Raw genomic sequence first — 20,097 nt, forward strand, 5'->3', positions numbered from 1 at the left:
GGAGCTTGGGGGGTGGGGGAACACCTCATATCCAAACCATAACACCTGGAAAGAGTGCTTTGATCATGCAGAGCAAACTTCTACAGAAATGGCCATTTCAATGAAAAAAACTCAACCATCTCCTCCATCTTCCTCCCCAGAGTACCAATGGATATGTGGATATTGAAGATAGCCTCTTTAGGGAGCCCCAGCAAATGTCTCTCTACTTTCTCTTCTCTACTACTGCTTCTCTTTCTTCTCTTTCATCCCCCAGGGTAAAGCATCTGTGCCATTTACTATGGCTAAATAAAAATAGCAGTCAATTGCATAATGTTATAACAAGGACCTAGCTGGTTTACAATAGGAATGAAAGCTACAGGAAAATAGGGTTTATTCCTGGAATGATAGAACATAAAAACTTTATTTTATTAATCATACCATCCTAGGTAGAAGCAAAACACACTTTATGAAAAAAAAATCATTACTGTTTATAAAACCAAATCCAAGTTTACCCTTGAAGGAGTATAAGTTTAATGGAAAACATTCTACTCTCCAGGGAAACACTAGGATATCTACTAAATGGCAACTTTGAAATGACCTAAGACTTAGAAATATTGCTTATAAACTGACACTTAAATGCACAGCTCCTGGACTGTCAGCTATTTTTTCCCTCCAACTTTTAAATATAAGTTAAAAGCAATTCTCAGAGGAAGTTCAGGAAATGGGCAGAATTAAAGCACTTTAGCAGAATTAAAGAATTTCCTACCTCCACAGTGGCCAGTCAATCCAATGCATTAAAAATGTTTTGAGCATCTCACTCTAAGTCCAGGAACCTCTACTTTCCTCCTTATTGCCAACCTGAATCCTACCAAGCACAGAGGGTGCTTGTCCTTGGGGTCATGGGTTTGGATTCCAGCTGCATGGTCTGCTGCCCTCCCACCACTGACCTTTACATTCTACCATGCCTTCCTCAGGAGGTCAAATGGAGAGGAGCTGATTTAAAGATTCTCAAAGACTTTTTCTGGTTGGTGACAATTTCAAAAGCTATTGTAAAAAAAAAAAAAAAAAAGAAAGAAAGAAAGAAAAAAATCTTTCATCCTTAAAGTCCTGGGAACTTGACAGAATAAAGCAGAAACATTATAGGAAAAAATGAATGCTACTTATAATAGATCTCAAAATTAAACTCATATCTTTAAGTCTGAGGGCAGAAATCCTTCACTCAAGCAAATTCCAGCACTTAATTTGGAACAGTATTCAAAGACTAATACCACACAATATTTTCTGTTAAGGAACTCACCATCTAACTATATCTGGGAACAATATAAGTTTATACAGAATTTAAAAAGTACTTGTGTTGTTTTGGTCCCCACTATGCCCCTCTGATAAGAGAGCCCAATTTTGCCACCCTCATTGGATTCAGTCTAGGTGGCATAAGTGACTATAGGCATTCTGCTCAAGATCAAAACTTAAGTCAAGTGGACACCAATCATTGTGAATTATGTACAAGATGCTATGGAAACTTGGGAAAGGACTCAACTCTGTCATGAAATGTCAGGGAAGCTTCCTAAAGGAAACAATGCTAGATTTGACTTATGATAGCTGTAAGCTCGGGCACGGCTAGTGGCCAAATAAAATCAGACAGAAAGCAGCGGAAGCAAGCTTTATTGGAATTTGGCTCTCGGGCGAAATTCCCAGCCCCCTGGGGTACAGGTCAGGGTAGGGAGCGGGAGAAAATCGCACATGGCCTCAGCTGCCCAGGGTCTTTATAGGCAGGAAGGGCGGGGGTTCTGCTGAGTGACAGGTGGAGGTAAGGGTCAGTGATTCGTAGCCGCGCACTGCCCTTTCCCTCAGTTGCTCCGTTCTCCATCATATAGTCGCCCAAATTCCAGCCTAACAATAGCCAGTTCAGAGTTAGAGAAACAATGTAAAAAATGATTACATTCTACGAACAGCATTTGCAGAAGAGACACTGGCAAATTTTTTTTAAAAACTGGATTGCAGCTAGTTTGACTGGAGTAGAGGTTAAACATGAATATATTATATATTCCAATAAAGAGTTTAAAAATAATTTTGATGTGGGGCTGGGGAGTATCTCAGTGGTAGAACACTTGCCTAGCATGTGCAAAGTACTGGGTTCATTCCCTACCATTGCAAAAATAAAAATATTTTTGATGATCAGGCCTCACTGTACACCTATTGAATTAGAATCTCTGGGACAGAGCTAGGTATAGGTCTTCTATAAAAGTTCTCCTGATAAGCCTTCTCAAAGACAGAAAACCAGAACTTGAGGTAATAAAAGACCAACACCCTTCCTTACACAGCAGACCTTTCACAGTCTGGTCCTAGAGTTCACAATTTACTTTTTTTATTTAAGGTTTTTTCCTTTTTTATTTTCATAGAGGCCATTCAAATCTAGAAAGATTGTTTAGATGGTATTGAAATTGAAATAAATGATCTTAGTATCACAAGGTAAAAACTGTTAACTTATTTTGTATATTTCAACACAATTTACTTTATATAACTCTCATCCCTTTTATGTTTGGTGTCAACAAAATAAAACTTCTTGTAAATCCTCAAACATGCCACATTGCATGTTCATCTTTGTAGCAGGGCTGCCCTCCTCCTGGTTGGTCAACCGGGCCCAGCTCAAATCCCAGTTTCTCTGGAAAACTTTCACTGCCTCCACTGCAGATGAGAGTTACCTTCCCACGTCCCCCAGCACCTTCTCCCTTGGTTCATTGATGCAACCCTCTTACTATTGTTTTGCAATAGTTTTCACATCTTCCTTCACAACAGACTCCAGGAAAGGATCTTGTCTCACTCTTGTTATCTCTAGCCTAGGCGTATGATCATTACCTGACATGTATTTGTGCAAATATGGCAAGGAAAAAGGAATTCATTCACCTCTTCTTCCTGGTGGACATTATTATACTAGTCATTGTGTCTTCTACTTAAGTAAAAAACCTTAAGATTTTTAGAACTCCTTTATAGGTAGTCATGCAAACAGAATTCTTGCTTAAAATTGTTAAGAACCAGCTACTCTTACTTCGTTTTGATCTCTTTGGATGAGTTCAAAGTTGAGGAGGTGGGACACATTGCCCTGGATCGGGTCATCTTTTCAGTGTTTCACGTAGCAACCTCTTGTTCTTGGCCAGGGTTTGAGATTATACAAGAATACACAGATCATTAGTTTGGTATCAACTAAACACAGGCCCTTTAGAGACAAAAGCTGCATCTTACTTTAAATTCACAAGCCATAACATGGTGTCTGGCTTGAAGAGAAACTCAATAAATGTACAGGAAATAAAGTAGTATATAAATCTTGGTCCTCTTGCCAAAATATACAGAATATTTTAAAAAGTTAGTCTGCTCTCACATCCTTCTTACAGTTGCCACCATCTTTTATACCTCTCAACTTTCCTCTTTTCTTCTACAAATATTTATCGAGAACCTACTTTGTCAAGGTGCTAAAATACAGCAGTAAATTTTTTAAAATACTACTAATAATCTCTGTCCCCACAGAGCTATATCCCAGGTGGGAAACAGACAATGAAAAAGAAAAACAATAAATATCATTTTAGATACTAGTTCCTTGAGGGAAATAATCAGGGTGTTGGAATATAAAATTTCTGGGTTGAGTAATCCCAGTAGAAGCAGCAAGAACTTTCTAGGGCCCAGCTAAAAATAAATGGCCAGGGAAATACCTTCCTTCCCCTCTGGGCCTAATACCCTCTCTGAAAGATACCAGGCAGCTAAAGAGGCCCAGGATTTCAATACAATAAGCACTCAGCCCAGGAAGTACTCTTTGTTGAGGACCCTAATCATATTGGATGAGGGCTTACCCTAATAATCCCATTTTTATTATATTGTGTTTGAAAAGATCCTAACTTCAAGTAAGGTATCATTTCAAAGTACTAGGGGTTTGGACTCTAAAGGGGTTTGGTGAGGGTATGTAGGTGACAAAGATCCTCTTCTTCACCAAACTTTCTCCTTTGAACATCCTTATAAAATTAGTTTTAGCAAAGTATTCTTCTAAATCAGTTTAATTTTTTTTAAAAATCAACTCTTGATATCTGGTTAGTCTAGATAGCTGATCAGGCCCCTTATCCTCTTCTATATGCCAGGTGATCACCCTGGCCTGTCTTCAGTAAGATTCCTTTTAAGTCATCTCCCCTTATGCTAGATGTTTCCCTTAATAATTTTTCATTCATTGATCCCCACCCTGCTCTATGGCTATAAATTCTCAACTACCCCTGCAATATTCAGAGCTAAGCCCATTCTTTTCCCTGCTGATAAATCCCATGGCAGAAGTCCCTCTTCCTATCATGATGAACCAGAACAGTCTTTCTTACTATGCTTTAACAAGTATCACTGAATAATATTTTTCTTTAACAAGGGACTACAACACAGTGTAGTCCAAATTCTTTGTTTTATCCAGTGTTATAGTCTCCCGAACTAAAACATTTTTCTCCAGGGCTGTTAGTGAATAATGAAAAGGACATACTTGATGTTGGCTACTTGATATAAAAGCTATCAAAAGATGGACAGTAGGAGGGAAAAAAGAAGAGAAGCTGCATGCTGAATAACTGGAGGCTAATTATAGGCATTTGTACTTTCCAAGGGAAATAAACTGAGCTATCACAAACATGTCAACATTACCTTCAGATTCAGTGTGACAAGAGTTTAGGCAAAGGGCAGTTGTTCTTCCTACTGTCAGAAACAATCTCAAAGTATGCCAGGTCTCAGACACAAAGTTGACATCTACTGAGAGAACATTTGTGTTGGTCCCTTCAAATCTATCCATCCCCTACACCTGCTACCATTTGTCACATTCAATGGCATTGCAAATAGTAACAATCATGTGGATCCTGACCTGAAAGTTACCATACTGATGCAATCCTCTTCACAGACATTGAATTCCCTAGAGTACAGGCTAACACACATTAAGAATTATAAGGTTTTAGAACTTATTTGGGGTAGGTGTGGACAGCCGATAAATGGGAAAATAAAGTCAATGTGCTCTGGAGTTGGAGTCATAACAACAGAGAGAAGTCATTCCATATCAACTGTCACGTAATGTCAAATGTCCGCATGTTTCACTCCTCCTCTCTGAATTTTTTTCTATATTTAAGAAACATTTATAATGTCCTTAATATGTGTCAGGGACACAACAGCTCTACAAGATGGATACAACTTCTATTTCCATTTTACAGATGGGCTCTTCAGCTCAATAACTTGACCAAGGTCAAACAGCCAAGTAATGAAAAAGCTCATATTTGAACCTGGCATCATAGTTTCAGAATTCACATTTTAGCCATCAGGCTTTGTGGCCTGTACATGGACTTTGAGGTGAGAAAGTCAAGGTGGGAGATTTCTAAAGTCACATGACAGGATTTGTTTAGACATGATTATGGAAGCAACTCCTTAGTGTTCAACCCTAAATTCTGAATATATAGACACTATTAGGAGCAACACTATGAGATACATATTATTTCTATTCCCATTTCACAGTTTGATAAATTGAAAGACACAAAGAATTTAAATAACCTGTCCAATGTCACTTATAACGTATCCTCAAAATAGTGCTAGTTGTTGAGAAATATAACCATGGTAAAGAAGGTTCAGCAAACAAGGTAGCCATAGTTCCTGCCCTAAATGAGCTTATACCACATATGAAGTATGTAAAAAAGCAATTGCAACACTATGGTAAAGGCCAAGGTAAAGCCTTGTGTAATATGTGAGCACATGGAGGCAGTAGCACATGGACCCCTCCTTTGGGATCCTGAAGTGACTTCCTTGGGGTCTGATATTAAGGCTTAAATTTGAACAGTGAATTAGGCAGGCACAAACATTTTTTAAAAGGTGAGAAGATATTACAAGGAAAGAAACTGCACTTGTTCAATCAGGAAGCAAGACAAATAAAAGTGTTCGTTCCAGGAATTGAAAGGCATTTAGTATGGTTTGTTGTGTGGGATGCAAGGAAAGAGAATGGAAAGTGAGATGGGAAAATAACAGTTACATCTAAGAGCAGAGCTGAGTTTTAGGAGACAGAGTAACTAGAGCAGGTATACATTTCAGAAAGGCAAGGCTCTAGAGTATGGATTGATAGAAGGAAGATTAGAGATAAAGAAACCCTCCTGGGAATCACCATAGTAAACCCAGCATAATATATAGTGAGGGCCAGAATTAGACTTAGTGACTGATTGTTTATAGTGGGAGGAAAAGAGAAAAGTGTCCAGAGGACTCCTAAGTTTCCGATTTGAGCAATTAGATAAATAATGGTGCCATTTTCTGGGTAGGGAACACCAGAATAGACACTAATTGGAGACAGCAGTAAAAATGAGTTTCATTTTGAACATATTTGGTTTCATGGGCCTGTAAGACCTCTAAAAGGAAAATGATAGATCAGAGCCAGTTAGAAATGTAGACCTGAAGTAGTTTTTAGAGATACCAGCAAACAGGTAGACATGGAAGCCCAGAGAATGGACATATTGGCTAGAAAGAATGAATTAAGGAAAACAGAAGAGAGCTTCAGGAACCATCACAATTTAAGAACTAGCCAAGAACAGCAGCCTAAAAGCAGATTATGGAGAAGGAGGAAGGATCCCAGGAAAGTGAGTATCATGAAACCCAAGGAAAACCGAAGGAGGACTTTTTACACTATTTTGTGCTCCAGAAAGGTCAATTAAGATAATGACTGAGATGTCATTTAACCACCAGAGTAAACCACACTGCAGAAAGCAAAATACTTGTTTCTGAGTGTTTTTTGGTAAAATAACAAAGAGCTATCTGAAAAGAAATGGAAAACTCAATAATCAATCACCTGTGCCCTTCACTATTCTAGATGTGGCTGGTAATTTGAGACCTAGGTGATTCTTGCAACATAAAGAAAAAAAATCTTCAACTTTATTTGGAGGCATTCTCATAATAGTATCTAATGCTAAACTAATTTTCTATCTTTGGGTTCTTTGTCAGAAATTTCTAAAGAAACCACATTACAGTTATAGACAAAATTGAATAAAAATGTGAAAGAGAAAACTGACTTAAGATTCCTAATGTTCCAATGAAAGAATGGACATTTTTTTAAGCTGTCTGAGGTCACCCTGCCAGTTATCTTAACTCCCTAAGGTCACCCTCCCAGTTATCTCAACTCCCTAAGGTCTCCCTCCCATTGTCTCAACTCCCTAAGGTCACCCTCCCAGTAAAGGGAACAAAGCCCCTAAAGCTGTTCCAAGAAACAGCCCCAAACAGAGAATAAAAGGGTAAATTGAGCCAGATAGCCAGATAGTGATCAAACAGAATGATTACCAGAAACTATTGACCAGAATCTATGCCCTGTTGTAAAACATTGTGAAACATGTTGTATGTTATCAGCAAACCCAGACCCCCTTTGAAATTTCCCGGCAGCTTTGTCCCCCTTTTCCCTTTCATGTGCGACCCCTCCGGATGTGTGGTTTCTGCCTTTATAAACCTACAAGATTTTCTGCTAGGGACTCCACTCCTCGAGTTGGGTCCCAGCGCGCTGGAATAAACACCTCTTGCGGTTTGCATCAAGTGACGCCTCCTGCGGTTGATTGGGGTTGCCATCCATCCATGGGACAGAGTTGGGGTTTCCTTTTTGGGGGCCTTACACCAACACTGCCAATGTTCTAGTGTCCTACATTTTCCCATTCCACCTCCCAGGACACCACGATCCATATAGGCAATAGTTTCCACAGCTGTGTGGGCTGGCAGCCAAGTAAAAACTTTCCTCTATATTCTTTCCTCCCTCTACCCTACAGGAGTGATATATCAGACACATCTTTCCTCTCACCCTCTTCTTTAGAGCCCCATGAGTGTGAGAGAAACCAGTCAGAGGCACTGTAATGTAATGAACAAAGCTATTGCCTTTAGGATCAGAAAACCGGGACTGAGTCCCCAGTTTCACCACCATTTGGCATTTGGCAGTCATTTATCCATTAATCTCTATGAACTTCATAATACCTACTTCTCAAAGACATACAGATTAAAATGAATGTGGGTAGGTAGAAAATTATTTTATAATGTAATATAGGCTCATCTACAACTCAGAATTTTTTGCAAAGTTGAAAGCTTTCTAGTATGGAGTCAGATTTGTTTTGGTATTTGTTGAAATTATGAAGCTTTTTCATATAAGTTTCTGTGAGAATGTTATTTCTGAAACTCGCTGAGTGGGAAAACATTTTGTCTCTGGGTGGGCTGAGTCCTGGGTGTGTCTGACTCAGAGAAGGCTGATAAGCCCCAGAGGAGGAATGTCCTGCTACTTCCTGTATCAGCAGCCTTGTATAGAAACAGCTAACACCCAGTGACTTGATGGTATTTTACTACCTCCAAAATCTTCCACACACAGGATGTGAAAATACTCCAGAGTAGCTATTCCAAAAGCATAATATCAGAACAGATTAAGGAAGAGTAGATATGGAAAATCCAATTGTCTTCTATTTAGCCAAATATGAAAAAAAAAATGGTTAAAATGTAAAACAAGGTGACTTCTTTTTTTGTTTTGAAAAATAGCTTTCATGAAAGTATGTTAATTCTATTAACACATAATGAATTACTATGCTGAATTAATGTATAATTTTTTAATTCCTCAGTTTTATTTTCTAACGGGATTAATATTAATAGATATGAACTGCATCAACAAAAGCAAGGAGACTCAATAATGTTTAAGACTAAAGGGGTCTTCAGACAAACTGAAGACTGCTATCCTAGCACAATGCTAGGCAAAATGGAATTTCAAATTTTTTTATTGAAAGATTAGCCATTTGGAAATTGCTACTTGTTGTCTGGTTGCTAACTGTAGTGACATTGAGTTGCCTTGAAGTTTGCTTTTCCTGGACTGTCACCAGAATGGCCCCAGAGTCACTCAGCAGACACTGAACTGGGATCAGGGCCCAAGTCTCTCACCCCACCCACATTCCATTAACAGAATAAGCTTAGAGATTCCCAAAGCCGGTGGGTAAATTTGTATAAGAAGCCCGCCCAGAAGCTTTACAAAAAAGAACTGAGAACCCCAACTCCTTTCAGCTTCAATTACCATAACTATCAACTGACCACTGCTGGCAGGCAGGTAAGCTCAATCATGGTCCTCAGAGTGACTCTGAGGTCATGGGTCATATGCTCAACAGGGTTCTCACCAGACCACAGAGGCAGTTAACTCTAGAGAAGAACCTGCTGATCAATGAACAGACTTTAAAAAGCCATGTTGATAAAGAAAGTTTTCACAGAGAAGCTGGGGCTGGTTGGACATGGGGCATCCATGGATGAAGAAAGAATTGCTCTTCCCCACCCTGACCCAAGGCACTACTGCTAGAGCAAGGAGGCAGTGGCAGGAAGCTTGGTATCGGACAACCTCCATATCCTCTTGCTTTCTGTGGCAGAAAGCCCTTGAATGATCCTACTAGATGCTCAGAGAAGGGTGGGGATCTCATGCTCAGTGTACTGACCATTTTACTCTCTTCAAGGCAACATTAACTAAGGTTGACAGCCTGGATTAAACCCCTAGGGATCCCTAGGTTTATTCCAGGCTGTCAACCTTAGTTGGCAACACTACCATATTGAAGAATTAAATTGCTAACACAGGAACTTTTGGATTTTGGGGTTTTTTGTTTGTTTGTTTGGGGTTGTTTTTTGTTGTTGTTGTTGTTATTTTTTTTTGGTGGTTATTTTTCCACCAAAATTTTTTATTGTTGTATTATAGTTGTGCATAATGATGGGATTGTTTTTACATATTCATATATGCACACAATATAACATTATAATTTGGTCAATATCACTCCCCAGCACTTCCCCCTTCCCTCCCAGCCTTCCACCCAATCTACTGATCTCCCTTTGATTTTCATGAGATTCCCACACACTCCTTTTATTCCTTTCTCCTCTCTAGCTTCCACATATGAGAGAAAACACAACCCTTGACCTTCTGAGTTCATCTTATTTTACTTAACATAATGGTCTCTATACCACATTTTCTTTATCCATTCATCAAGGGACACCTAGGCTGGTTCCACAGTTTGACTATTGTGTACCATGCTGCTATAAACATGGGTATGCATATTTCACTGTAGTATGATGACTTTAATTCTTTAGGATAAATACCAACCAGTAGTGTAGCTGGGTCATATGATGGTTCCATGCCTAGTCTTTTGAGGAACCTTCATACTGATTTCCATAGTGGTTGTACTAATTTACAATCCCAAAGTGTAAAAATGTTCCTTTTTCTCCATATTCTCTCTAGCATTTATTATTATTTTTTTTCTTGATGACTGCCATTCTGACTGGTGTGAGATGAAATCTCAGTGTAGTTTTGATTTGCACTTCCCTAATTGCTAATGATATTGAACATTTTTTCATATATTTGTTGGCCATTTGTATTTCTTCTTTTGAGAAGTATGTTTAATCATTTACCCATTTATTACTTGGGTTATTTGGGGTTTTGGTGTTAAGTTTTTTGATTTCTTTATATAGTCTAGATATTAATCCTCTAGCAAGAGTAACTAGAAAAGATTTTCTCCCATTCTATAGGTTCTCTCTTCACAGTCCTTGTTGTTTTCTTCACTATGCAAAAGCTTTTTAATTTGATGCCACCCCATTTATTAATTCTTGGCATTATTTCCTGAGCTTTAGGGGTCCTATTGAGAAAGTTGTTGTCTTGCCTCTATGCTGGAGTCCAACACATAAACTTTTGAGGGACACAATTAAACAACAGCTGTTGTGTACTCTTTTGGGTCTTCATTAATTTTTGGAGTTACCCAAGGATTCATCTAGTCCTTTCCTAGTGAGGTGTAAGTTTCATTTTCCTAGGATTTGATCATATAAGTTAGGTTTTAGTTTGCATGTATAGGAACACAGGGACCTCAATCTAATGAATTCTCAATTAATTATTTTAACAATGGGAATAAGCAGCACTTCCTTGTGAAAGTTTAATTAAATGACTTATATAAAGTACCTACAGCATCACCACAAAAAGTGTTCTTATTATGATGTAGCCTAGGGACACAAGGGTTACACTGACTTCACTACAAACCAGACAAATAGTCCTTAAGGAAAGATTTTTCTACATGTTCAAGCTTCTCCCATCAGTACAACTGACAAGTAAGCAGCTGCCTGCCAAATTAAAGTTGGATCATGATCATTCTCAAGAGCAGAAAAGTTATCCTGATTGGCCATGTGCCAGGTGCTATTCTAAGTCATATATAAATATTCACTTAATCTTCAAAATAACCCTCTACTAGAGGACTTTACCTACTCCCATCTTACAGATGAGTAAAGTGAGAGACAGAGAAGTAATTTCGCCAAAAATCACACAACTGTAAAGTAGTGGAGCCAGGACACAAACCAGTCAGTTTGCTGGAAGGCCCATGTCCACTCACTTATTTGTGCTATCTTAAAATCAAGCCATACCATGAAATGTAAACTGTGATAAATCCCATCTCATAAGTACTGACCCTAACTAAGAAACAGGAAATTGATTGGTTATTACTAATTTAAAGGAGTTTACCTTCTCAAAGAGCCAATTCCTGATAACTTCAAAATCATAGTATGAATCAGATTTAACTGATCTTATTTAACCACTTCAGTTAGTAATGCTTTAAATTTTTGAACAAAACTAATAATATAGTAATAAGTCTCAGAACTTTCTATATCAAAATATGGCGCCTTGGTATACTGAATATTTTAAGCTGAAGGAATTTGAGAGAGAACATGTGCCAGGTGTCTCTGACCATCCCCCATCCTTTTCCATAAAGCAAATCATAAAACCTAGGAAGATTTTCTGAACTTTCTTTTAAGCAGGTTATAAAATCCTCCTGTGAGAGCTGCCCTCCCTATACCCAGAAAAAGAAAAGAAAATTCTTTTTTCTTTAGCAAAAAGCAAATAGCAGAAAGAAAATTAACAAATGGGCCTGGCTAAGTTTCCCCCAGTTTATTACACTTACCTCACATTCTTATCACAGTTCTCCAATGACTGTCCACTCTTTATCAAACCTACTATTTAAAAAACCACTCAAGTTTAATGGTTTCTTGGAATCTTCATTTCCTTATGAAGGCTCCCCATGTCCAAGTCCAGAAAACTCATACCAAACCAATTTGTGATCTTTTGTCTTGTGAAATATATCTTTTGTTGTTAGGGGCCTATGCCATGAACCTAGGATGAAGAAAGGAAAATATATTTTCCTCCCTTCTGTTACCTTTTTAAATTATTTCAGGAAAAACATGAGAAGTTCTTTTCAGATGAGTTATTCTTCTTGGCTATATGTGGTCAGCGCATCAACCAAAGAAGGAAGTTATGAAAAGGAACTATTAATCCAGGCATAGGTACAGGAATCGAACATATCAATCTCTTTGTTTTTTGAGTTTCTCCTGGTCATTCTACTAATACCTTTTCCTTTCTCTTGCTGAATAGTTGGTTATTTTGCTTTTTAATGCTTGTTCAGTGAATCCAGCTATGTTGTTAGATGACCTCATTCCTAAGACATTGTTTGGTCCTTTTCCTAGGTGGATCTCAAGAAGTTACTTAAACACATATTACTTCTCATGATCCCCTTGAAATAAGACAGGAGAAATAAGAAATAGGTAGAAAGGAGACACAAAGGAAGGACAAAGAAAAAGTTTAATTCAGAAGTTCCACATATATTTCCAGTTCTGTTACCCCCTAAATCCATCTCCATTCCAGACCTGTTACTCCCAAATTCCTAGAAAATCTGTAAATCTACCTGTATACTGTTGATTAGTACACCAATAAGTCAATTAGGCAAAGAGAAATAGAGTATCTTGAGGAACCTGTAATTTAGGAGACTTTCTGGTATTCTCAGATAATGAAGACTTTATGAGCCTGAAGATCCTGAGACTGACCAGATCACCAGAACCCATCTTGAGATCACTGTACTGATATCATTCCTATATACCTTTCCATTCCTACCCCTTGCCGATTTTCTATAAAAAAAGAGCCAGGAACCCAAAAGCACATCTCTCACTCAAGATGACCCATGTTCTCCCTTGAACGTGTATTTCTCCCTTTACCCCCAAAGCATCTCTCTCTTGAGGTTTCCCCCATTCTTTCTTGAATATGTACCTACTTTCCTGAACAAATCTATGTCCATGCCTCTGACTGGCCCATGCCAAAATTCTTTTTTATCATTTAGGCCAAGAATACCCCCACCCTCCTGTAACACCCTGAGAAGCAGACCCCCTCTGAGATCAGAGAAGAGTCTGGGGTCTAAATGAAAGAAAATATCATGAGAATGGGGGAATTTGAGGCCCCTGCCCTCTGCCTGAGACTTTGTAGTTGCCTGTCCAATGAGTGTTTGTTTGGCCTCCTGGGTGATTTTCCTTCTCCTCCTCCTTGGGTTTCTTCACACTTATCTAAGGTTGTCAGGATATTTGAGTGAGACTATAATTTAAGTTCTTTACCCTTAGTTTTCTTCTTTCTCTTCACTTCCCTTCCACCATCTCAGCAGAAGCAATTCTCCAAAATACTCTAAAAAAAAACTTTAACCAAAATTTTCTCATGTGGTAAAACTTGTTACTAAAGATTCTACCCCAGATAAAGCAATGTATCAGTTAATAATACAATTTGGGAAGCAATTGGTCCTTTGTGTCTAAGCCAGTCATTTCCTACCTAAATCACAGATAATATAAATGGCACAGGTAAGAAAACCTGAGATCATTTTTTAGATGTACATATGGATTTAAAAGTAAAATAGTATGATGTCTATAAAGTGTTTAAATAATTAAAAAAAAAATAAATGAAGCAAATATGGTAATGTAAATTTAAAAATCTAGGCAATGTATATATTGCATGTTATTATACTACTTTCTCTCCTAATTATCATATTTGATTTTTTAATCAAAAAATTATTTAATGAATAAAGAAAATATAAGAATATAAGAAGAAAAAAAAGATATGCTGCGATATAGGACAAATTCTGATGGCATACCCTATGGTTCCCTTTAAGTCAATCCTTTGAGTCCACACTGTAGGGATCCAGTTTGACATTTCTACAGCCATCTTGTATGTGAACACCATCTTGCACACTAGGTGATCCTGGCACACATTTCAAATCCTACAGAATAAAAAAGTCATTAAGATAGGTGAGTGATTCATGCTGGCCACTGACACTCAGAAACATGGCAATGGGGTTGAACCCATGGCCTCATTCATGCTAGGCAAGCACTCTACCACTGAGCAGCCCCCACTACCACCCCAGCCCACTCAAACTATTTCTTAACTGACATTTGACAAGCAAACAGTTTTCGAGAAAGCCCAAGACATTCCAGTTGACCCCAACCCACCTCTGTCTAATTTAGCATAGTATCCTCCTGTCTCACTGCCACCCAAGATATGCTTCTGTCTGTAAGTCCCTAATAAATTGCACTCTGTGCAGTCCTGGATTTGTCTACCTCTTTCTTCAGTCTCTTAGCACCTTTTGCCTCTGGCACCTAGTTTTTGCACCCTGAGTTTTTCCAAAACACCATACCAACAGGATGTTTGGTGTGTGTATTTCCAAAGACTTTATTATCTCAACAAAACTAAAACACAGTGGGCTTGGAATATAGCTCAGTGGTACAGCACTTGCCTAGCATCTAAGAGGCCCTGGGTTTGATTCCCAGTATTAAAAAGAAAAAAAAAAAAAAAAGAAAAGAAAAACCTAAGGCATGCAACTTGTCTGCTCATTGTACTTGATGGCAGCTAATTAATTATAGTTCCAAAGTTGTAGACAGGGCACTCCAAGGTAGAGACAACTGTGTGTTCTGAGTCTCTCAACTATACACTGACCTACCAGAACCAGGTAGGATCAGATAGCTGCAACTGCAGATATTTCATGATACCTGGCAAAGGCTACGCTGCCAGGCCTTTCTTAACACTGTCCATGTTTATTCTCAACACCTTCCTGTGCTCAAGCTTTCTCTAACCCTGGATGTCCTCCATCCTTTTCCCATTTTCCAAATCCTGTCTTTCCACATTCAACCAAATTAACATACTTTAGTCTTCAATAAATCAATGACCACACTTATCCGCCTTTGTTGCCACACTTTAGCCAGGTTTGTTCTCTTCTGGATAAAGCAGCAGCTATCATTCCCCAACCTCCACACTGGAATAACTAAGGTTGGATTACCCAAATATAACTTTTGACAGCCAGCTGAAGAGACTTTGGACGTTCATCCAAAGGTAAGCTATGCAGGTACTGGTGGGCAAGGTAAGACTGACATCATACAGAAACTTTACCATGTCAATAGTCAGGACCCAAGATGGAGGGTGATCTGAGACCCCCCCATAGGACTTGGAAAAGAGTAACATAACTGGCTAGTGGTATCTCCCACGAACAGAGGTAGAGAAAAGTGCCACGTTGGAGCTCAGAAAATGATACCCCCAAATTATGCCATTTTAACATGTTGAGTGTTTTGAATAAGAGGAAAACCAAGGTCTCTCTGACTCTCTTGCCTCCCTGTCTCTTAGGCCTCCTTTCCTCTCAAAGTACAGGAAGGTGCTTTCTCTTAAGTTCTTCTATTTACCCAAAGGTTGAATCCTGCAGAAGATTGATTCCCAGAAAAGAAGACTGGAATTGATACATTACCAAAGCGTAGAGGAACTTTTTCCCAGGCTATGGTATATTCTTCAGCTCCATTTATCTCCCCTCAAAGTCATTCACTATCCCTCTGAAGGTGCTTACCACCCCCACTTCTCTCTCCCCTAAGAGGAAAGGTATATAAACTTCTAGATCTCATTGGGTTATTCAGTATTTGCTTTGTTGAGATGTTTCCAAGCACATAATAATCATGTACACATTTTCTCCTGTCAATCTCTTTGGTCAGTTTATTTCAGAAGACTCAAGTTGGCTTCAAAGGGCAAAGGGAAGTTCCCTTCACCCCTATAGCGAGATATCACATTATTTGCCATCCCTGACTCAGTCTGTAGGATACCAAGAGTTCACTGTAGCATATAACAAATAGAAATGAAAAAAGCTAAGGGGATTAAAGCATCTACTAGATGATTCACTTTGCATTTAAGGCTTTGGGGAAATGCAAGAGCAATCTGGAAAAATGAAATCTTAAATCATCTGCCACTAATACCACAGCAATTCATTAATGTAACTATTGCCTTGGGTCACCATTTTATTCACTTATCTACTCATTTATCCCTTCACATCCATTCAACAAATGTTTACTGAGCAGCCACATCAAAGTTTATAGCAGCTCAACTCACAACAGCTAAATTATGAACCAACGTAGGTGCCTTTCAACAGATGAATGGATAAAGAAATTGTGGTATATATATATATATATATATATATATATATATACACAATGGAATATTACTCAGCCTTAAAGAAGAATGAAATTATCATATTTTGCCAATAAGTGGATGGAGCTGAAGAATATCATGCTAAGCAAAATAAGCCAAACCCAAAAAAACCAAAGGTCAAGTGTTTTCTCTGATACGTGGATGTTAATTCACAATAAGGCGGATAGTGCTAGGGAAGAATAGAGGTACTTTGGATTAAACAGAGGGGAGTGAAGGGAGGGGAGGGGTATGGGGGTAGGAAGAATAATAGAATGAATTGGACATTAATACTCTATGTACATATATGACTACACAACCAGTGTGATCCTATATCATGTACAACCAGAAGAATGAGAATACTCCATTTATGTATGATGTGTCAAAATTCATCTACTGTCAAGTATAACCAATTAGAACAAATTTTAAAATGTTTACTGAGAACCTACTAAATGCACAACATACCAATAGAAACAAAATTTAGGGGATGCCACAGCACAGTAGTTAAACACTGGCTCTAAATGCCTCACTTCAAATCCTGACTCTGCCACTTACTAATAAGTTTCCTAAAGTTACTTAAAACAATGTCTAACACATTGAAAACTCTCAACAAATGTCAGTGATTATTTTTAACATCATCATCATCATGATCATCTGGGGATGATAAAGAGAAGCTAGTGATCTAGTAGAGGAATAAAGCACAGGGTGAAGAATGTATCTACTTTGTTCTCCACTATATTCCTGGCCCATAGTAGATGCTCAATAAATATTTTTTGACTGATAGAGTTACTGAATTAGTAGTGAGAACTTATAAAGAGAAAAGTGGAGTATAAAGGGATCCAGATAACTGAGGGGCAACAATCAGTCAACCCCTGCATGAGTGTGTGTTGAGGATAAAAAGTTGTAGTCACCAGAAAAATCAGTATTCACTTCAATATTTTGAATCCTACCAACATCAAAAGAATATAATTTCAATAGATATTTTTAATGCATTCCATAATTAATTATATGAAGGTTTTAAGATTTTCCATGAGTTTCAGTGAAATTCAGGAAATTTTAGTATATATGTAATTGTACAAAGCAATGAAATACTTTCTCTTCTTTTCTGTAAAGGCACAGATATATTTTCCAATTCATTTTTTGCTGTAGCCTCCAAAGGGGAATTCAAAGCTTGCCAAACTCAAATATTGTTAGAACTCAAACAATTTTAAAACTCCAAGGAAGACCAGTTTTTAATCACCTCTGGGATGTTCACTTTCAGTAAGGATATTTAAGGCTAAAAAAGAATAAGTCCAAATATAGCTCTAAGATGTTGAGCTATCTACTTTTGTAACTCTGTTGGTGATAGAATTGTTGTTGCCTTGTGAAATCTTTCTGCAGTTTGACCCTTCTCAGCAGGAACTTGATTAATAATGCCCTTAATTGCTTTTCCTCCTGCCCTCACAGCTGGTAGGAAAAGTGATGTATATCACAAAAAAGACTGAACCCAAGTTTTAAGGACAGAAAGGAAGTAGGTATGTGGTTGTTGGGCTCTGCCTTCTTCCTACATGGTGGGAGGCTGTGAAGCCTCTCCCAAACTAAGGACAGGAGCTCAGCCCAGCACTGAGCAGCCTCAGGCCTCATTGTGATTGTAGGCCAGTCTATAACTGACAGAAAGGCTTTGGAGAGCCCCAGTCTTTGGTCCAAGCTTCCCCATCAGCTTCACAGACCTTGAGAGCTGTGAGCTAATGAGCCAATGAACTGGGTTTCCTTCCTCACATCCTTTACTGATAATTAGTTGATATAAGAACTTAGTGACTCAAAATACTTTTGAGGTCACAGGGAACCATGAACTTTCCAGTGTAGTCAATCATTTCGAGTGTTCAGTAGGAGTAAAAACTACACTGATGGTGTTATGACTCAGTGGCTGTGATGAAATCTAATCAAATGGGGGAAGCAGTTGGGAGTGGAGGGAGGGATGCTGGGCAGTGAACATGACTTTGATTTTGAAAATGATTTATTTTATCATTTGAGGTAATTCAGTAGCTTTCCAAAAAGACAGATTGAAGTTATGTGATTAGTTTCCCCAGACTAGTGAAATCCTTTCTGATAACTTTATTCTTTTGCTTTTAATATCGACTCTTTATAAGAAGTGGTGAGACGTGGAGAAGAAGTGAAAGATTGGGACAGCCTCAAGCAACAGATTGTCTTGAATTTAAAGAAAGCAAGTCTCCAAAATCTCAAGAGATCTCCTGCCAGATCCACCAGGACTTATTGATTGTAAAATATATCAATGGTTGGAATGATTGGAAAATGTATCTTGTGCCTTCTTTGATGTAGTTTACTTAAGTTCACATCATATACTTTATGGAATCCAATTTTAAAATGCCCCATTGGAGATACAGAAAATGTGGTATAGATGCACAATGGAATACAATTCTGCTTTAAAAAGTGGGGGGTGGGGGGGGGGGAGGAATTCTGTCATTCATGACAACATGGATAACCCTGAAGAATGTAATGCTAAGTGAAATAAGTCAGCCACAGACAGGCAACATTTCATTGTTACCAGAGTCCCTGGGTGAAGGCCCCAGCTACAGTAGTTCCAACAGACCAGGTTTAGCTACCTGTCACCCAATGTGGCAATCAAAGAGACAAGCAATTGTAAGGTGCAGGAAAGGAGCTTTTAATCAGCACAGTCATGCCAGGGAGAACAGATGGGTACAATGACCAAAGATCTGTCTTCAAGGGACAGACAGAAACTTGAGATTCAATAGAAAAGTGGAGCAAAGGCAAAGGTTGGGGCGTTGTATGGGAGTTTTTGTGTGGCTACCATAAGTCATTCTGGTCTTCCCATGGTGTGGTTGATCATTATCTCAAGATGGTTCTGTGAAGCTCTGAGAAGGTCATCATCATTTGAGAGGGCAATTGGTTGCCAAGTTAAGGTGACTGCACCTGCTTAGCAGGGGCCATCATGGGCCAATTTCTCCTGCTTGATGTGGAGGTAATCCCATCATGAGGTAATCTGCTCTACAAAGCTCCCCATTACTTGGGTATAGTTTAGGTCCCTTCTCAAGATGCTTATCAACTGGCCTGCTGTTCCTGGAATCTAAGGTAACTAGAGAAGAAAATGGCTTAGAAGGAAAAACAAAAGTTTAAAAGGCAAATGGAGTCAGAAAGGGACAAAATGGAGTTGGTTAGGTCGATAACTGACCCTCCTTCTTCATGATCTCACATATATGAAGAATCTAAAAGATTTGAACTCAAAGAAATAGAGATTAGAATAATGGTTACTAGGAGCTCAGGGGTTAGAAGAGAGAGAAAAAGGAAGTGAGGAGTCATTGGTCAAAGGGTATAAACATACAGACAGGAGTAATATGCTTTGAGATAAACTGCACAGCAGGGTGATGATAGTCAACAACAATGTGTTATATATTTCAAAATAACTAAGGACATAAATGTTCAATGTCTCACCACAAAATGATAAGTAATCAAGGTGATGGATATTAAAGTTTGATTTAATCATTCTACACTGTTATATATATCAAAATTTCACATTAATATCACATTGCACCCCATAAATATAATTATGATTTGTCAATTAAAATATTAATAAAAATAAAGTAAAAACAATTTTTTAAATCTTCCACTTGATAGGTCAGTTGTCTCAATGTTTCTTCCCAGCCAACTATCCCTGGTGATCCAGGTACCTTACTCCACAATTGTGAAAACTGAACTCCAGTTTCTACCATCAAATCTGCATACCCCAATTTATTTCAGGTTCTGTGGAACAAAGCGTCTTCCAGTTAAAAGAATTCACCCATCCTCTCAAAGTAGTGACTTGCCCT

At 38.4% G+C, this 20,097-nt stretch overlaps 1 long non-coding RNA gene across 1 annotated transcript in view; it reads right to left on the reverse strand.

Moving 5' to 3' along the window:
• Positions 1 to 13,937: 13,937 nt before the first annotated feature.
• LOC306641295 overlaps positions 13,938 to 20,097 on the reverse strand; it is a 98,683-nt gene continuing 92,523 nt past the window's right edge. The window contains exon 3 of the long non-coding RNA XR_013758113.1: positions 13,938 to 14,057. This is a non-coding gene — a long non-coding RNA (uncharacterized lncRNA). The remainder of the gene's footprint in view (positions 14,058 to 20,097) is intronic.

This window comes from Sciurus vulgaris, assembly GCF_902686455.1.
Source record: "Sciurus vulgaris genome assembly, chromosome: 1".
Classification (NCBI taxonomy): Eukaryota; Metazoa; Chordata; class Mammalia; order Rodentia; family Sciuridae; genus Sciurus; species Sciurus vulgaris.